At 43.5% G+C, this 17,358-nt stretch overlaps 1 long non-coding RNA gene across 1 annotated transcript in view; it reads right to left on the reverse strand.

The window, feature by feature from the left end:
• Positions 1-1,143: 1,143 nt before the first annotated feature.
• Positions 1,144-17,358, reverse strand: part of LOC146350446 (uncharacterized) — a 28,035-nt gene continuing 11,820 nt past the window's right edge. Inside the window, exon 3 of the long non-coding RNA XR_014788854.1 lies at positions 1,144-2,037. This is a non-coding gene — a long non-coding RNA (uncharacterized LOC146350446). The remainder of the gene's footprint in view (positions 2,038-17,358) is intronic.

Consider the following 17,358-nt stretch of genomic DNA (forward strand, 5'->3'; position numbering starts at 1 on the left):
TTACAGATGAGTTATTAGTAGTTTTAGAGGGGTTTAGATGATTCATAATGCTGACTTTGGTTCAGAAGGCTGCTGTTTTCCGTAACAGGCCTCTTGATTTACCAGGACGAGTCAAAGAGCGATAGGGCAGCCTCAAGCACATTCCATACTAACGAGCGAGAGTGTCTTATCAAAATGTGCCTGGGAAGTGAAGCTGTGTTTACACCGAGCTGCAGGGGTCTGTGCTGGGAACCAAGCGCTGTTAGTCTATGTTGAGAATGAATGCTAATTAACGCTTGCTGTTGTCATGCTGCCTCACTGCTGATATGTATGGTATAAAACCCATTGTACCCCATGGCTCTGGGTTCAGAGAAGCTGTCTGATCCAGCCATTGGGTACGCCTGTGTGTTGATTGTACTCAATAAAATATCTCCTTGTAAGTAAACCTGGATCTGATTTATCACTATCTTGGCACATCTAAATTAAGAGTTTGAAGCCCACTGCAGGGGCAATACAGGTTCCCCCCTCCTTAGGATCTAGTACTCCAGGAAGGCCCCAAGAACCAGCTCTCCTGTGTCCAGAGTAGGTCACGCTGTGTCTGGATTTTAAGGACTCTAGCTATGAAGATACCACCACGTGGCAGCCATTTCCATGTCTTTGCAGCCCAAGGCTTCTGAAACAGACTAGGCCAGTTTAAGGGAGAAGGCCTCTGTCAATAGGGAGGCAAGGCGAACCAGGCTACAGGAAGCCAAAACCATATTTAAGGCTCAGTCATAATCTGCTGCTTGTTTGAGCAACATACAGGCAAGCTTGTCTGGCTTCCAGCCCCAGCATTACTCAGATCTCTCTGTGATGGTGCTCTGTTTCCTGTCTCTCTGGGAAACCTGACTCCTGCTTGGTCAGAATCCACTGAAGCCACTTGCCCCAAATCCTTGGTGTGAACTGGACCTCATAGTGCCCAGTGCCAGCCTTTCACTGTGACAGGGCTGCTGGCTGAAACAGAACATTGGAATGCACAAGGGGAGGAGGGAATGGGGAGCACACAAAATAGTGTTATTTCTGGTAATTCAATAGGCTAATTGGAGTTCAGATCTGCACTTTTGCAACCCAGTGGGTCAGAGGGTAAAGCATGACTAATGTAAAAGATCACAGACTCAATATTTTAATTGAAACAAATTAATTTATTGATGCACAATGCCTGAAAATAATTTGACATTCCTATAGAACAATAATAATAACAATAATAAATCAATAATTTTTATTATGGATGGTTATGAATGGTCAGAAAACGGCATGAGAAAATGATGTAAAATAAGAAAATAAAAACCCCAATGACAAAGCAATTGAAGAAGTTTCAGCCCTTAATTTAATTAACTAATTATTACATTTATATACCACGCAATAGCTGAAGCTCTCTGGGTGGCTAGACTATTCCACTATGATAGGCAAAATTCATATCTACCAATCCAGTGCAGTGGGTTATGGATCCTTCCATCTCCATCAGAGCCAGTCAGCACACTGAGGAAAAAGTTCCAGTTGTCTCCAGTCAAGCCATACTAGGGGCAGAAGAAATGGAAAATATCCAGAAGTATTCCAGACAAGAAGGGGAAAGCAGGAGGAAGAGGAGGAGAAAAGCTCCTGTATGCGCTTAGAACATCTTTTTATAGTGATCAGAGACAGGAGCAATTCCACCCCCGCCCCGCACTTTTACATTAATTTCCTCACTTGTGTGAACCTACACAAGCCATATCTAGGGGGAAGTGCAATTAGGGTCCTACTTTTCTGCAGATTTTTGCACAGATCAATTAGACATTTGATACATCAGCACATATTTTCAGCACATGTTCCCCAAACAGTCCAATAATGTTATGGATTCCATGTTCTCTGTGAGCCTGTTGTGGCTTCTGTTGTTAATATCTTATTAGATATGACGGTTCTGCCTCATCAGATTTTTATCTTCAACTGAGATGCCAAGGTCTCACATTGACTGACATTGGGATTCAGCCAAACCACAAGGCGGTATAGTAAAGCTTGCTTGTCACCTTGCAAGCAGAGATGCTGGAAAGGAAGGAAAGAGCTTTAGCCATGGTTTACTTGGTGCAGATGTAACAGCCATGGTCAACACAAGCCATGGTATGCAAACTTATTTTAAGTCATGTTTTTACATCCTGTTTTATAACCAGTCCTTCCCTATATTTTAAGAGGCCACAGTTACTCAGTTTGGACAGTCTCCAGAACTAATTCTGTCCATCTACTGCTCTAAATAAGGAGCAATAGAAACAGCAATAATGAGCAATTAAAACAGTAATAATGTATTGTGGATTTAATTAAAGTTTATCTGAAAAAAAAAATTGCCTATGTGCCCCGACAAGACACCTTCAAACTTACTACATTTCCAAATAATTAGTGGATTGGGAGGTTAGTTTTATCCCTTAATTAGGCAATCCTATGATGCTGCTGTGTTGGTGGCCCATTTATATTGCCGCAATGTCAGTGTAACTTAGTTGGGATCCTATACGGTTGAAGGGGGGAGGTTAATAGCACTACAAAAAGCACAGAACATAGCAACAAAAGTCACGCCCTGAGATACCATGGCGACACTGCTGGTGCCTACCAATTATGGGTTGGCATGGCAACTCTGTTCCTGCACTCCCCAACAGTCAGCCATGAAAGGAGCCAATCCATGCATGATGACTGGGAGATGCCCCATGATGTTTCCCCAGCCCACACCCTGCCAAGGCAGTGACACCCAGAGTGGCCTCCACTACATGAGCTATAGTGGAACAGATAGAAGAACCCAGCATGTGAGAAGCTCCAATAATTCTTACACACTGTGATTTTAATTCCCTTATATCACTCTCACACAGGCCCAATCTACATGGAAAATGGAATGAGAAGCACTTTCTGGTTATATCCAGATTTTCATGAAATTGCTTTGGTCCATCAGGGGCACACGAAACAAGAAAAGCGGAGTATACGCTACCTAAAAACTGCTTTCATGGGTCACACACCACTTGAAACCCCCATACTTCTGGGTTGGGTGGGCGGAGTATAATTGAACATCATCAACCCCATAGGTGCTGCTCAATGAATGAGAGAGACTTGTTCCCTGCCCCTCTCCATGCTCCCCTGCTCAGGGAAGTTACTGGAAGCACTGAATTAAGCCCCTGTAGTTTACCCCTCTCATCCACCACTCAGTAATTGTGAAAGATTAAAAGATACTGTGCTATTGTGAATGGGTAAAGCAGCTATTGTGCTTTTCTGAATGACTGAAACAGCACTACTGCACTATTATGAATGGGAAAAACAGGCTGCATACTGTGAATGGGTAAAGCGGCTACTGCAATAGGCTACATAATGTGAAAGGGAAAACAACACTACAACATAGTGAAAGGATAAAACAGCACGAAGTAGTGCTAAATGGGATAGAAAGCCTGTGTACAAAAGCTCCCTACTACGAATGGGGAAAGAGAGGGAAGGGGTGGCTTTACCCCTTGACCATGTCACTGCCAGGTCACGGAGGCACGCTCAGGATTTAATGTGGGGAGAAGGGATATACTGCAGCAGAACCACACAGGAGCTGCATTTTAAGGAAAAAAGGTGTACTAAAAGGACTTTCCAAAAATGTGCCTTTTCCAGAGGGAAGCTGCAGGGTCGCTGTGGATTGGTGGCAGCATTATCTGTTGCAAACGACCCCGATGTGCTTTCACTCCGCATTAAATCGACCATGTAGATTGGGCCACAGTATACTCTTAAGCATCCCTTTGACTACACAACACAAAGGGTAGTATAACACAACACTCAAATACATCCCTTAGTCAAGGCCTGCATGGAGCAGACACAGGCCTCCCAGGGAGAAGGGTTCAAGACCCAATGAAAGGGTATAGGAGGCTTTTGGCCACACAGAAAAAGGGTGGAACCAGGATAGGCAACAAGGGAAGCCACACTGGCACTCCCAGAAGAGCAACCTCCATTACCTCAGTACAGTTTTTAAGATCTTCAGGAGAGGCTCTTCTTCCGAGACTGCAGCCTTCAGAAGCACGTTTGGTGGTGATCTGAGAGAGGACCTTTTCAGTGGCCACTGTCTGGCTGTGGAACTCCCTCCCAAGGGAGGCCAGGTTCACTCCCTCTCCGCCGTCCTTCTGCTGGCAGGCAAAGGCTGCTTTATTCAAGAAGACCTTTGGCCTGTAAGTGGGTCTGTTGGGTTGGGTGCGGTTTCTATTTTGTTTTTATTTTATTTTATTTGTCCTGTACCTGTTACATTTTTATTGTATTTTAATGTATAGTGTTATTGTTTTAATCAATTTTAACTGTGCCTTTAAGCTGCCTTGAGTGCCATTTTTTTTTGGTAGAAAGGTGGGGTACAAATCAAATCAAAGAAAGGGAGGGAGTTGGGAAAGGGCATGAGTGTTTGAGACCAACCCTGGGCAATGGTAGAAAAAAGGCCCTGTACACCTCTCACATGCCTAGTCAAGCAATAATCACATCAGAGGCAAAAGAGAAGGCTCTCCCAGGACTCAAGCCCACAATGCAAACTACACAGAGAAACTCCCCAACCCCTAGCCACAGCAGCAGACAGAAAACAGAGACCTCACCAGGCATTCATTAGCCATGAGCCTAAAGCCCCAGTCATATATGCCAAGACTGCATTCATTACACAAGGTGTTCTAACCCCGTGGAACAGCTCAGATTTCACTTGCTGGAGGCCCCAGGTTCAAATCCAGAATGTGATGTTCCACTGGAAGGACTCCCCACACACAGACATACCACAGAGAGTGTGGTGTTTCAGTCAGTCACAGAAAGTGCTGCATGGGCCACTTAGCCCTATTGTCACCCCCCCCCCCCCGCCTTATTGTTCTTGACAGGCCAGCCCTGTTTATTATCAGCTCAGTGGACCTCATTGTCTAACCGCCTGCCTCATACACCATGGCACCGGCATCCTTCTGTGCTCCGAGATCCCTGCCTTTATATACTTCCCCAAAGCCTGACTGGGTGGAGACTGAAGGGGTTACCGATCCTGAGTCCTGGTAGCAACAAGGTCCCTGGTCCCCATCCTAGTCACTGACCTATCTGAGGCCAGCTGAAGTGAAGTTGAAGGAGAGAGAATCCTTAACTGCTAAGATATAACAGCTGTAACAAAGTAAAAGCCTTAACTGAACAGCACCAGAGATGAAATGGGTTCAGAAAGGAAAGTCAATTTGCAATTGCCATCCTTTTTACTCAGTAGTGTTTCTATACCTTTTGATATACATGGCAGACAGCAGAGTAGCAGATGTTGGCCTAGTTCACATGAGAGGCTTAATTTACTGGTGGGGCTGTTGTGTCATGCTGGGTGCCCGCAGGCGCCATTTTTGCTGGGTGCCCACAGGCATCTGGCTTGCCATGGCTTGTTGTGTTGTACAAACCCAGGCAGCAGGGGTGGTTTGAGGGTTAGACTATGGTTAGTTGAAGGTCGACTAACCCTCAAACCACCCCTGCTGCCTGGGTTCACACAACACAACAAGCCATGGCAAGCTGGGTGCCTGGGGGTGCCATGCAAAACTAGGGCCCATGGGCACCTGGCATGATGCAACACCCCCTCAGGAAAATTAAGCCATGATGGACTGTCGTGTTGCGCAAACCAGGTCATAGTGTCTCACATGGCTCCAGCTACAGGTTAGGTGTGCCTTTAGTGTTGGAGAACTCTCTGTCATGACACTTGTAAAGGTGCAGGAGCCTGCTTGGAACAGGTAGGTTGGCAACTACATGGTGGAACAGCTGGAAGCACTCTATCACTACTCTGGTTTGTTCTGTAGATGTCCCTTCCCTTGTGGTCTTTGTGGTACTGGGGATGAGAAATGTCTTGTTCTCTGCACCACTCAGGGAGGCACCTGTGGAGAGCAAAGAAAGACACAGAGAGTAATGGGCAATGGTCAGAAGCTACAGCACATGGTACCTGGATGTACAGTAGGTGTTTGTGAGAAAGTGAGAGTGGTGCACTCATGTGCTCTTCTGCTGTCTTAGACTCAGTCTTTTACTCCTTGTTGGAAAGGTACTTCAGTGACTGGGGCAATACTTTGCCCTTCCCTCGAAGGAAGTTTCAGCGCAAGACTGTGTGTGCAGTTATTATTTGTTCTTTGCTATGAGGCCAGGCTGTGATCCTACAACATACATTTTGATGCATGGCAACCAGAACTGTGGTCTCATACAACGCCATAAAAATGCATTACAATATGGGCAGTTTTGTGACCCCTTTTCTGATGATCCCTATCATGGAATTCGCCCCTTTCACAGCTGGGTCATTTTCCCATGATATCTTTTCTGGTCAGTTACCTCCAGCTCTAACCCAATGAGTATATATACAGTTAGGACTTTTTGTGCCGATGCACATCACTTTACTCTTAAAGAAAATCAGATTTGCCATTTTAATGCCCACTGGAGAAATCCTTCACAATCACTTTTTGTTTTTGACAGGGTGGTATCAGCAAACTTGGCCATCTCATTGTTCGCCCTTAACACCATATAATTTATGAAAATGGTAAAAAAAAAAAATCACAGATCCCAATACAGATCCTTGGGGGCCCCACTTCTTACATCTCTCCATTGCAATAACTATCTGTTATTCCTACTCTCTTCTTCTTGTTCATTAACCAGTTACCAATTTACAAGTGGACTTACTCTCTTACCCTATGATTGCTAAGTTTACTCAAGAACCTTTGATGAGGGATTTTGTCAAAAGCTTTTTGGAAGTCCAAGTACACAAGCTCTGTTGTTAAACTGGATCACCTCTATCCACACACTTGTTGACACTCTCAAAGAACTCTAAAGTTTGTGAGATAAGACTTTCCTTTGCAGAAGCCATGTTGTTTTCTCAGCAAGACTTGTTCTTCTGAATGCTTTATCAGTTTATCTTTAATAATTATTTTCACCAATTTTCCCAGAACACACATGAAATTAACTGGCCTGTAATTTCCTGAATTCCTCTTAAATCACTTTTTAGAAATTGTAAGTCCTGGATTGTAATTTCCCACTTAGCAAGCTAAATTTTGCTTCCAGAATCCCTGCATTACTGGTGCCAATGTGCACCATGACCACCAACTCTTACCCAACATTTCCTACCAGCCTATCTAGATGAAGTGTGACATCTGCAGCTTTTGCATCCGGCAGGCAAATCGCCATGCCACAAGCCCATCTCTCTCTTTGTTTCTAATGATCGAATCACCTGTTTCTAGGACCACGCACCCCCCACTGAGCATACCCTTGGTGCAAGAGGGTTCATCCCCCAAGGAATGGGTCTCTAAGGTATCATTTCCCTCTTCCTCAGAGCAATGCCCTCCTTCCCCGAGACCCTCATTCTTTTTGACAAGGCAGGAACTGACAACCAGGGAGTGGGACATGTCATCATGTCCCCAAAGGCCACAAAGCTCTCTGGCTCTCTCAACATCACCAGTCAGCTACCTTTGCCTCAAGGATTCCCACCCCCCCTGAGAATCAGGAGCTTATTGCACCAAATATACATTTCTGCCAATTGGCAGGTATTTGTACATGTAAACTCATTGCAATACACTGGATAGCCCTACTCACATTGCTAGTTTTCTACCTTCATAACTGTTTTTGTTTATTGGGCTTGTTTATTTAGAAAGTAAGTTATGAAGTTCAAGGGCAGTGGAGTTTGACTGCTCTGTCTTCCTTACCCTATTGTGAAACTCACACAGGGGCTTAACCTGCCTCTCTGCTTAACTATTTATTTTGGTGGTCTGTCATTGGGGCCAACGTCCTTCATTGGTTGAGGCTCTGCTTGTGTTCGTAGAGGTGGGCTCCATTGGAAGCCTGTCTTACTTTTATACCCCGTGACTGGTTTTCCCCAATCTGCTGCAGAATTAGATTAAGAGGGCCTCATTTCAAAATGAAGTAAGGATCACCTGCTGGGTTGCACTAGACTTCAGTGGGTGAAAATTTCAAGGGGGATTTTAGCCAGATAAGCTTCCTGGGATAGTGATTTTTATCAGGAGAGTTGTCAATGACCTGGTTTGCACAACAAAGACATGGTTTGCACCACATCACATAATTCTCACTTTGTTGTAGGGTTATGCAAGGATTATTTAACCCGCAAATAACTCTCGGTGGCCGGGTTTGCCTATCATTGCAACCCCCGCCTGGGGTTGTATATTCAAAATGTTGCACGGCATGCACCACAGCTCACTGTGGGTTAAACAACCCCCGTCCAATGGATGGGGATTAAAGAGAGAATTTGGGTAGGTCGCACCCCTCTGAGATACAAGGGTGTCACTCATTATAAACCTGCCTCAATCTGCATTTTTCTAAACTTCCACTCTAGTTTTTAAACCTAAACTAAAAGCTGAACATTTAAATTGAACCAAGGCCTACACCTACACTTCAGCAGATATCCTGTACTTAAAACTGACACTGAGCTTGAACTGGAAGCTAAGCCTACACCTCTTGTTTGTAAGTTGACTTTTCCACTAGCTAGTTCTGCACTGTGGTCATTTTTTTTTTTTTTTAAGAAATAGAGGACTCTGAGATCAGGTGTGTCTTTTCATCTTTTACTTTAAAATCTGAAGCAGGTTAGAATAATAGAATAGTAGGGTTGGAAGGGGCCTATAAGACCATCGAGTCCAACCCTCTGCTCAATGCAGGAATCCAAGTCAAAGCATCCCCGAAAGATGGCTGTCCAGCCTCGTCTTGAATGCCTCCAGTGTGGGAGAGCCTGCTACCTCCCCAGGCAATTGGCTCCATTGTATTGCTCTAACAGTCAGGAAGGTTTTCCCGATGTTCGGCCGGAATCTGGCTTCCTGTAACTTGAGCCCATTATTCTGTGTCCTGCACACTGGCAGGGGATCCTGGCCTTCCTCTCTATGACAACTTTTCAAGTACTTGAAGAGCACTATCATACCTACCCTCAGTCTTCTCTTCTCAAGGCTAAACATGCCCAGTTCTTTCCATCTCTCCTTATAGGGCTTTGTTTCCAGTCCCCTGATCATCTTCGTTGTCCTCCTCTGAACCCTCTCCAGTTAGTCTGCATCCTTCTTAAAGTGTGGTGCCCAGAACTGGACACAGTACTCCAGATGAGGCCTAACCAGAGCTGAGTAGAGGGGAATTAGTACTTCCCGGGATTTGGAAGCTATACTTCTATTAATGCAGCGCAAAATAGCGTTGGCCTTTTTTGCAGCCACATCACACTGTTGGCTCATATTCAGCTTGCGATCTACAACAATTCCAAGATCCTTTTCACTTGTAATATTGTTGAGCCAAGTATCCCACATCTTGTAACTGTGCATTTGGTTTCTTCTTCCTAGGTGCAGAACTTGGCATTTATCTCTGTTAGATTTCATTCTGTTGTTTTCAGCCTATCAGGATCACTTTGAATTTTGTTTCTGCTTTCCAAGGTATTAGCTATCCCCCCCAATTTTGTGTCATCTGCAAATCTGATCAGCATTCCCTGCACCTCGTCCAAGTCATTAATACAAATGTTGAAGAGCACTGGACCCAGGACTGAGCCCTTCAGTACCCTGCTTGTTACCTCTCTCCAGTTTGAGAAGAGCCCACTGATAAGCACTCCTTGAGTCCCGGTTCTGTAGCCAGCTGTGGATCCACCTGAGAGTTGTTTCATCTAGCCCACTTTTAGCTACTTTGCTAATCAGGGTATCATGGGGCACTTTGTCGAAAGCTTTGCTGAAGTCATATTATGTCCACAGCATTCCCACAGTCCACAAGGGAGGTGACCTGATCAAAAAATGAGATCAGATTCGTCTGGCAGGTTTTGTTCTTGACAAATCCATGTTGGCTTCAAGTAATCACTGCATTGTTTTCAGGGTGCTTACAGATGGATTGCTTTATCATCTGCTCTAGAATTTTCCCAACATTGATGTCAGACTGACTGGCCTGTAGTTCCCAGGTTCCTCCTCTTTGCCCTTTTTGAAGATAGGAACAACATTCACCCTCCTCCAGTCATCTGGCACTTCCCCCGTCCTCCATGATTTCTCAAAGAGAATAGACAGCGGTTCTGAGAGTTCTTCTGCCAGTTCCTTTATTACTCTAGGATGCAGTTCATCTGGCCCTGGAGATTTGAACTCATTCAAGTAATTAGTTGTTCCTTGATGATATGCCTATCAATCTCAAGCTGCAATCCTGCACCTTCAGCCTGTACTTTGCCTTTGCCGGGGGGGGGGGGGGGTCATAGACCCTATTTCAGGAGAAGACTGAGCTGAAGTAGGAATTGAGCACTTCTGCTTTTTCTTTGTCATCTGTTATCATTTTGCCATCCTTATTTAGTAGTTGAACCACAATTTCTTTCCTCTGTCTTTTACTAAGCACGTATCTGAAGAAAGCCTTTTTGTTGCTTTTAGCATCCCTCGCTAACCTCAGCTCGTTCTCAGCTTTAGCCTTCCTGATGCCATCCCTGCAATTCTGTGCTACCTGCCTGTACTCTTCCTTTGTAGCTTGGCCTTCCTTCCACTTCCAATGTGTGTGCTTTTTTGTGTTCAGATCATCTTTAAGCTTTTTGTGAAGCCTCACTGTCTTCTTCTGTTGTCTTCCACCTTTTCTTCTTGTTGGAATGGTTTGTAATTGTGCCTTGAGAATTTCCTTTGTTAAAAACTCCCACCCATCTTGGACTCCTTTTCTCATTAGTGCTGCTTGCTATGGGACCTTACTTATCATTGTTCTGAGTTTATTAAAAATGGCTTTCCTAAAATCCAGGGTACTCATTTGGCTACACTCGGCTTTTGCTTCTTTTAGAACCAAGAACTCAAGGATAATGGTCACTTTCCCCCAGAGTTCCCGTAACTGCTACTTTATCCACTAAGTCATCTCTGTTGGTTAGGATCAAGTCAGGGATAGCAATCCTCTAGTTCCTTCCTCCACTTTCTGTAGGAGGAAGTTATCAACAACACAAGTAAGGAATCTCTTGGAGGGGCCATGTTCTGCAGAATTTGTCTCCCAACAAGTATCGGGGAAATTGAAGTCCCCTATTACTACTACACCTTGCTTCCTTGAAACACTGGCAATTTCCTTTTCAAAAGTTTCATCCTCATCTCCTTGTGGGTGGCCAGTAGTAGACTCTGATCACCATGTTTCTTTTATTCTTTGCTCCATTTATTTTAACCCAGATGCTCTCGATGGGGCTACCAAGCTCATCCTCCTGTATTTCTGTGCAGAGATATGTATTTTTAACATATAGTGCAACTCCACCTCCCTTTCTGTTCCTTCTGTTCTTTTTGAACAAGTTATATCCTTCAATTGCTGTATTCCAGTCATGGGAGTCATCCCACAAAGTTTCAGTTATACCTATCAAGTCATAATTTCCCTCCCGTATTAAGAGTTCTAGTTTGTTCTGTTTGTTTCCCATACTCTGGGGATTTCATGATATAAGAGCATAGAGTACATAAAGATAAAAAGTGGTTGTAAGCAAAACGCAATTTAAAACGTTCCCTTTAAAGATTAAAGCATCTTACCCAATAATATTTCTGAGCTGGGAGCAAAATGGAGCAGAGAAGTCAATGAGGACTGATGCCATTGTCCTTCTGAGGACAGAGGAAGCGTTCTGTGAGAACAGATGTTGGGTTCTGTGAGGACAGGTAGAATGTCCTCCAGTTCCTGTATTTTGTCTCTCACATTTATGATTTCTTATAAACTGCTTATGCATACTCACGAAACAGCAATTCCTCTAACAATTTGTTATTTTTCCCTAAGTTCTCAGCTATGCTTTTGGGAAGTAACATATTTATTTCATTATTTCTCAGCTTTTATAAGCTACACTTCTTTTCAAAACAAGATGCCACCTGCTTCGAACATGTACATTGTTTAGCAGTTATTCTTCCTTTTCCCAGCCTCCTTATCTAAAATAAACTTCGTTCTTTTCCTGAGTTTCATCTTCCCCATAGCAGGTTCCTAGGTCAGTGAAAGGTTCAGTCAAAAGTCACAGCATGTCAGCACATATGCTTCTCCTAGACTGCTTTGTTAGAATCAAACTAATTCAAGCTTCATGTGATAATACATTTTAATATATCATTTATTTCTGTATAAAAATTGTAAACTTATGAGAGACATACACATATAAGAAAAATGTGGAAGACCAAATAACTCTATTTTGGATAAATATTTGCAACGTAGCCTATTATGCAGGTTGGTGCAGAAGTCTTGCAAGATGCATAGGCTTCTGGGGCAAATATTTGGCACACTGTGCTGTAGGCGTGCACAGCATAGGTCCAGAGAGCTATAGTCCCATGCTACACATGTCATCAACTGCATTCTGGTCTCCCTGTCAGGGATTTATATATTAGTGTTGGTGAGCTGTGACTGGGTGAACTGTTAGCTTGAATCCTATGCTTCATCATGGCACTGTGGGCAGGAGGAAATGAGGGCAGTGTTTTTGCTCTCTATTGGTATGACAAGCCAATCTTATACATGGATGGTGGCAGTCTACCTCTGACAAATATAGACAAAAGCTGTCCTACCTCGCAGAGTTGGAGGTACCAACAGACTGGTTTGTCATAGTTGGGTTCAGTGAGTGGTTTTTGACTTATACTACCTCTGACGTTAGTGTAACATTATGCCACGTTGGGAGCAAGACTCCAGTATGAAGGAGTACAAGCCTTAGCCCATGTACTCTCCTTCCCTATCATGCCCATGTATCACCCTAATTTTGCCACTCTACCAGTGGCGTTTTGTCAGCATTGCAGATTTGCTGATGTGGAGCAGCACCGGTGTATCTGCAGTGATGTAGATTTTCTGGAGAATTCTGAATTGGCAATTTTCCCAGAAAAGTTTCTGGAAACTTTTCAGTTTACATCAGATACGCTAGAGGGTGATCTAATTTAGCATGTTTATTTTACTTGTATTTAATAAACAAAGGTTTAGAAGTACCCCATGTTAATTCTTTGTCTCAATACACCACAAGTATCTTACCTGAATAAATTTCAGGAAAAAAATAAAGCACATTTAATGTGATTTAAATGTTATATTATGCAGAAATTTTTATTGGAATACTTTTACAAATTTAAAGAAAACAGCATGCAATTCTCTTACTTTGTTTAAATGTATGGAAAAAGTAAAGGTACTGAAAACTGTTGACACACTAATTCAGCCTTCCCCAACCTGGAGCTCTCCAAATGTGTTCAAGTACAACTCCCAGTATCCTCCACCCAGCATGGCTGGTGGGGGATGCTGGGAGTTGTAGTCCAACACATCTGCAGGTACCAGGTTGGGGAAGACTGCACTAATTTTAATAACCCAAAGTACAGTGCATCTATTTCATCGGAGTTCAACTCTCTTCCACTGAGATTGTTGCAGCACCTTCAGTTTCGCTGTCACTACTTATTAGTTCCATTTCACACTGAGTCAGATATGTATTTCAGTGGCAAAGATGTATTCTCTCACATATTTGCTAAGGATAATTGCCTGAAAAACATTAATTGCAACTTTGAAACTGCCAGGCTTGCCTAATACTGTATTTGCAATTGGCAAAGTAATTCATTGTTACTAATGAACTTATGAAATGGAAAAAATTTCCACAGAAAAATAAAGCACTTGGAAAATGTTCTGCCCCACATCACTGCATATCTGTACTGCTGAAGGTATATCTGGTGTAGCTGATCATCTGCCATATCCTATAGCTCCCCAGCCAGAGTAATGGACAGTACAGGAAAGCATCCTAAAGGGATATTCTTCAGGAGATTAAAAGCAAAAAACGACAACCCTCTAAGCATATTTTCAGTTTACACTAGCAACTATTTAACCTGAAAATGTTAGCAACCATGTAATAGCCTGACTAAGCACTATGAAAATTCTATACCTTTGCCTAGTTGGCAAAGTACAAATGAAGGCTCAAATGAATAGAACCAAATATGCATTGCGCTCTCTCTCTCTCTCTCTCTCTCTCTCTCTTTAAATCAACATGCAGGAGAACCTGTTCATACAGGCCTGCTTAAGACAGGTTGAAAAGAGAGCTCTGTTGTCAGTAATGAATGCACATGACCATTTTCCTACATATTTTTTCAAATTCAGTATAGTTTCAAACTTAGTATGGATGCTAATTTAACCTTAACCCAGTATTACCTGAAAAATCGGGACAAACCTAATTTGTAGAAACTTTAGATCATGCAAATTCAGCAAAATATTTAAACAAGAAAGGTCAACTTGTTGAGAGAGAAATTATAAGGAAGTCTGATATTCATAGAAATTCCCTCCTCATCCGAGTCATTAATACAAATGTTGTATTAATGTTCATTATAATAACCGAAAAATGTAATAAAAGATTTTTAATTTCCAGTTTCTGAATCACTTTTTACTGAGGTAGTATAAAAAACGTTTCCTATATAAAAATATTAATTTATATAGTTACACATTCTTATAGTTCTGTGCTCCAACTATGCTGTCTAATGCACTTTAGAATAGTAACAGTGCAATCCTGTCCATGCTTACTCAAAGGTAACTCCAACTGTGTTCAACAGTAGTTACTCCCTAGTTAGCGTGCTAGTGGATCTTGGAGATGCAACTGCCACAACATCATTGATACACTGGCATAACAATATGTCTGTATAACCTCGGAACTGGTGCAACTCTGTTTGCAGAAGGGGAAGAATTCAGAACTCGCTCACAGCCTCTATGCCAATGTAATGTTATATCAGAAAAAGAGAAAGTGCAAGTTTAAAATGTAATTTTAAAATGCAACTCCCTTTGAAATCAGTGGAGAGGAAAAAGTACTGTCTCCCCCATGTTCTCTTGCCCCACATAGACAGCCACAGCAGAGCAAAGGATTCTAACTCAATCACAGCTCATCCATAACAGTATATAGTCATTGAGGCACCAGTTAAAGTTGTATTTGTACAAGCTTTGGGGGTATAGGCATTTAATCTGTTTTCTGGTTGTAGTTATGTTTTTATTATATTTTATTGTGTATTTGTAATATTAGAGATGATTTTAATGGTGTTCAGGTATTGTATTATTTTTATATGGGTTGTTAGCCACCATGGGCTCTTGGGCACCAAGGAACGGTGGGATATAATAAATAAACGAAACATAACTCCCAACTGGATGATAGACACACAGCATGGGGCCATATATCCCTCTGGGGCCTTGTTGTGCAGATTTAGAGCACAACAGCAAGGACTTTGTTGATAGAAACTATGGTGAAAGGATACTTGGCACAAAAGAGAACACACTTAGCACAAATAACCTGGCTCAGAACAAATAGAAGAGCAGATTGCTGACAGTTGCCTTCTCAGAACTCTTACAGCTATTTCACCTCAGAATCCAACATACAGAACACCAGACAGGATCCTCTGGCATGCCTCCAGCTGGGGATGGAAAGATAAAGCACCTCACGTAGGTACACAAGAAAAGAGAGAATCTACACTTCAAAGTATGACTGCTGCAAATGTCTCCCTCTCCCTTGCGATAAATGAAAATTGTGTATTGGCTAAACTGTTTTGGCTAGCCAGTCCATGTAGCGTGGTGCCAGTTGTTCATCTGTCTTGCTTCCTCAAATTCCTCCTGCTTCCACAAATTACCCCAACTCTGTTACCAGTGTTTAACAGCCAGGGATTCCCCCTCTGTCACCCCCACCCTCCTGGTTCTTACTCACCATAGCTAGCCTCAGGATAGGACACTGAATAGAAGGAGAGTTCAGGGACTAGGGCTCAGGGCCTGACATTGCCAACCTTCTGGCCACTTGAGCTCCAATGAGAAAGCTCCTGGCAGCTCATGAGCCTACTGGTCACTGCTGGTGCAAGGAATGATACAATCCAGTAGCGTGGGGTGAACGGGGAGATGTATGGACATGCTTGAAAAATAGCATTCAAGCAAAGTCAAGCAGCCAGGCAGTCAAGCAAATGAGCATTGGCAGAGGGAGGTACAGCTAGATGGAATGCCAGGGTGGGTTAATGGAAAAGGCAAGCTGAGTTGTATGAGGGACAGGCACTTGGCCCAAACAGTGCTTCCTCTCATGGTGTCAAGGGTTGCCTCTGAGCATACAGAGTGTCAGAGTAGCTCAGATTCTGAGGAAGAGCTGCAACATGTGGGGGAGGAACTTTCCCAGGCTTCGGAGGCACAGCTGCATGGAGAGCCCTCCCCCCCATCACACATCCCTGGGAGAGATAGCGGACAGGGGGAGGGGAGGGAAGAACAACCCAAACATTTAGACGCAAGATGCAGACGCAGGCACAAGCGGGAAGTCGCAGGGGCTGAACTTCGGTGCTCTGCCTGATTGGCTTGGCGTCAACAGCTGCGCCTGGAAGTCACGGGAGAGTGGGAAGTTCTTCCCCTCCCACCCCTCAAGTTAAGAGAGCTTGCCGCCTTTTCCCCCCAAACAGAGATCAACTTTCGTAGTTTCCCTTTGAACTCCTCGAAGGCTGTTTCTTTTGTCTTCTGTGAGTCTCTAGCAATTTGCATCTGTATGCCTCATTAGGGTAAACAGAATTAAAGCCTTGGAAATGCAGCCTCTGGTCTGAGTGTTGATTTGGCTCTTGGAGTTCTCAGCCAGGCAAAAAGGGAATCCTGACACATGGCTCTGACACTGCATTCTATCAGGTGCGCCCATGTGTGGGGGCTGTCCCTTTCTTTCTTAGTGGGAGATCACATCCAGGGCTTGAATTTGGGATTACCTGCATGTGCTGTTGCACAGGATTAGCACTCTTCATGCAACCCCCTTGGTCTAAGGGTAGATGGCTGGGTCTAAGAGTTGGCAGATGACAAATGTTCCATGATTAGTCACTCTCCTGTCTGCTGTTGTGGTTGAGTAGTGAGAGAGCCATTATGTATTCTAATCCTGTCTGCTCCCTCTCTTTTGCCTCTGAGCCAATGTAGCTGGTCAGGCATGAAAAAATGTCAGTTTGCCCTTAATTTTGCTATTCTACTCCCCTGCTTCCCATCCCTAGTGAACTACCAGCATTTGCTCCTGTACAAATGTAGTTGTAGTCCCTCTTGCTGCAAGCCCTGGTTCCTGCCTTCCACTCCTTGGCAAAACACACCTTTTCCTGACTTATTTATGTATAGATACATACAGGAATTTATACTCCGATTTTCCCTTTCAAAAATGGAATTGCTCAGAGATGCCCACAAGACATTAAAAAACAACAATCCATCATTAAAGCACATTTATAAAACAACCTAAAACAGCAGCAAAGACAAAAACACGAAGAGTGTGTGGCGTTCCTGCCTGGGTTCCACTTTTTCCCCAGCCTCCACCTCAGAAACCGAGAAACAAACCCCTCAGGAAAGGCCTGCTTTCACCTGGATCAGTTGTTCCCACTGACACCCGGGTTCAGCCCTTTTACTCTCTCTGGGTTCCAGAGAAACTCAGTATGCTCAATTGGTTCTCTCAACCCACTACAGGACAAGTAACAAGGAAACTGAATTGTTACGCTAGTGTAACAATTCAGT

The sequence above is a fragment of the Heloderma suspectum genome, chromosome 3, assembly GCF_057233095.1.
Source record: "Heloderma suspectum isolate Gila_16-S chromosome 3, 16-S_ref, whole genome shotgun sequence".
NCBI lineage: Eukaryota > Metazoa > Chordata > Lepidosauria > Squamata > Helodermatidae > Heloderma > Heloderma suspectum.